This window comes from Diceros bicornis, chromosome 18, assembly GCF_020826845.1.
Source record: "Diceros bicornis minor isolate mBicDic1 chromosome 18, mDicBic1.mat.cur, whole genome shotgun sequence".
NCBI classification, from domain to species: Eukaryota; Metazoa; Chordata; class Mammalia; order Perissodactyla; family Rhinocerotidae; genus Diceros; species Diceros bicornis.
The window spans coordinates 39,886,723-39,889,776 of NC_080757.1; positions in this window are offsets into that span (position 1 = coordinate 39,886,723).

Here is a 3,054-nt window from a genome sequence, read left to right on the forward strand (position 1 = left end):
TTGTTAAAACAAGTGTTTTTAAGTCAGTAGTTCTGGGATGGGCCTGATAATTTGAATTTCTAACAAGCTCTCCGGTCACGCTAATGCTGCTTGTCCAGAGACCACACGTTGAGATGAACTGGTGTGTAGTTTACACCTTTGCTATTCCAAGTTCTCCAACCAGCAGCATTCACATCACTTGGGCAGTGGTTAGTAATGCAGTCTCAGGCCCCATCTCAGCCCTACTGAATCAGAATCTGCATTTTAACAAGACCCCTAAGGGATTTGTAAGCACAAGTTTGAGAAGCACGGGTTTATATTTGAACCTCATACTGTCTAAAAGACAGCTTTTCCTCCCTACTTTATTGTGGTATAATTTACACACAATAAAATGCACCATTATAATTCAATACGTTTTGACAAATTATACGGGATAGTTTTCTATCTTTTTTCTCCTCTACCCAACATGAGGACTTTCCTGTACTATTAAGTGTTCTGGGAAAACATGACTTTTTTTTTTGACGTTTTAATAGTTTTTAGCATTGTGAAATTTTGGGTTGTACACTTTTGTTTGTCCATCACCATATATATGTCTCCCTTCACCCCTTGTGCCTACCCCCTACCCCCATAGCCCCTGGTAACCACAATATAGTTTTCTCTGTCCATGTGTTGGTTTATAGTCCACTTATGAGTGAGATCATACAGTTTGTCTTTCTCCTTCTGGCTTACTTCACTTAATATAATTCCCTCCAGGCCCATCCATGTTGTTGCAAATGGGACGATTTTGTCTTTCTTTATGGCTGAGTAGTATCCCATTGTATATATAAATCACATTTTCTTGATCCAGTCGTCAGTTGAGGGACACTTAGGTTGCTTCCACTTCTTGGCTATGGTGAATAATGCTGCCATGAACATAGGGGTGCATAAGCCTCTTTGGATTGTTGATTTCAGGTTCGTTGGCTAGATTCCCAGTAGTGGGATGGCTGGATCATAGGGCATCTCTATTTTTAATTCTTTGAGGAATTTCCATACTGGAAAACATGACTTTTAATGGCTGTGTAATACATGGTAAGTAAGGATATACCAGTTTAAGTAATTCTATTTTAGGAAATCTCTGCTGTTCCCAGTTTTTCACCAGTTTAAATAATGCTTCAATGAACACTTTTGTACACAAACTTTTTGTACTTCAGACTTCAGAATACTTTTCCAAAAGTGGAATTACTGAGGAAAGGGATACTCGGCAGGCAAGAACAGATGTCTGTTACTCTAGAAGAAAAAGCTAATGAATTAAAAAATTTTCTATGTGCTTGGGTTTCAGGAAAAATGGCCAGAAATCACTTAAAAAATTCCATTGCAGCAGGAACAGTGGGATGCAACGTATCTTAAAAAACAAAAAGGCTTAGTAAGTTTGTGTCATTTGTCAGCTAATACAAGTTTTGAATCCCTTATTTTCTCAGTAACCATTCTTTTGTAACTTATACTTGATAGAATATGTATTTAAGCAATGTTTCAAATGCATATGAACTAACTACACTGTATAAGGGGTCTAAATGTCCAAGTTACTAGCACTAGAATTTTTATCTCCTAGAATGCCAGTGGCTTGGGCCGGGCCCAGTGGCGCAAGCGGTTAAGTGCGTGCGCTCCGCTGCGGCGGCGGCCCAGGGTTCGCTGCTTCGGATCGCGCACCGACGCACCGCTTGGCAAGCCATGCTGTGGCAGTGTCCCATATAAAGTGGAGGAAGGTAGGCATGGATGTTAGTCCAGGGCCAGTCTTCCTCAGCAAAAAGAGGAGGATTGGCATGGATGTTAGCTCAGGGCTGATCTTCCTCACACACACACACAAAAAAAATGCCGTTGGCTTAAGGAATAAAGAATAGAGTCAAGGAATGTATTCACTTGGAGTCTTTTTAGATAATAAATATTTTACTCATTAGGAGGCAAACTTCTACTTTTAAAAGGAAAAGGTTTCTGATTTTTTTTTTTTTAAAGAGAGTGTGTATGCTTTTCTCCCACTGTTTTGTAAACAAATGCATACTTACCAGACAGGAATTTCACCTTTGATTTGTAACTTGCTTTCTTCACTCAATGTCGTGAACATCTTTTCATGTCAATAAATAATGTACATGATCATTCTTAATGGGTACCTGGTATTCCCATTGTACCATAATTTGTTTAAACTGTTTTACCAAATGTTTCTTGTTGTTGGACATTTAGGTTACTTTCAATTTTATTATTACAGCAACTTCAATAAGCATCTTTGAGGCTTTTTTTTTGAGATAATTATAGATTCACATGTAGTTTAAGAAATAGTACAGAGATCCCTTGTACACTTTGCTGACTTTAATCCAATGGTAGCATTTTGCAAAATTACAATCAGGACATTGATATTTCCTGTTACTTGAACTCACATTTGTGTGTGTTTACATAGCTTTTTGCACATGTCATTTTCTTCAACTAAATTTCTTAAAGTGAGAATTGCTGGGACAAGAGATTCTGATGAAAGGGCTCATTTTCCCATATCTTTGTCAACATTACCCTTGGGATATGTTTAGGATATCCATTCATAATGCCTGATTACTTTTCTTCTAGTACCTTTTTTAATAGTCTTGCTTTTGACATTTAAATATTTAGTCTATTTGAACTTAATTTTAGTGTAAGATGTGAGGTAGGGATTGGATTTATCTAACATTTCTTTTTTTTTCTAAATGATTAACCAGTTGCCCCAATATAATTTAGTGATATCATCAAGTAGTTGACTAGGTTTATCAAAATAGTTGTTAAAGTAGGGAATCATTAAAAAAAAAAAAGACATGAAGTAAAAAACTCTTTACCAATGTAGGGCCAAGGTCTTTTCAGATGGAGGAGATGAAGAACTTAGTACCCATGTATAAATCCCAGGAAAAAACCTGATTGGCCTCGATTAGGTCATGATGCCTATCCCCTAGACCTATCACTACGTCTGCCAGGCACATCAGAATATGATCAGAATAGCTCTCAAAAGGAAGTGAAAAGGGATATATTTTAGAGTAAGGAAAAGGATGCAGTGCCGGAAAAAAAAATGGGGTAATCAATGGG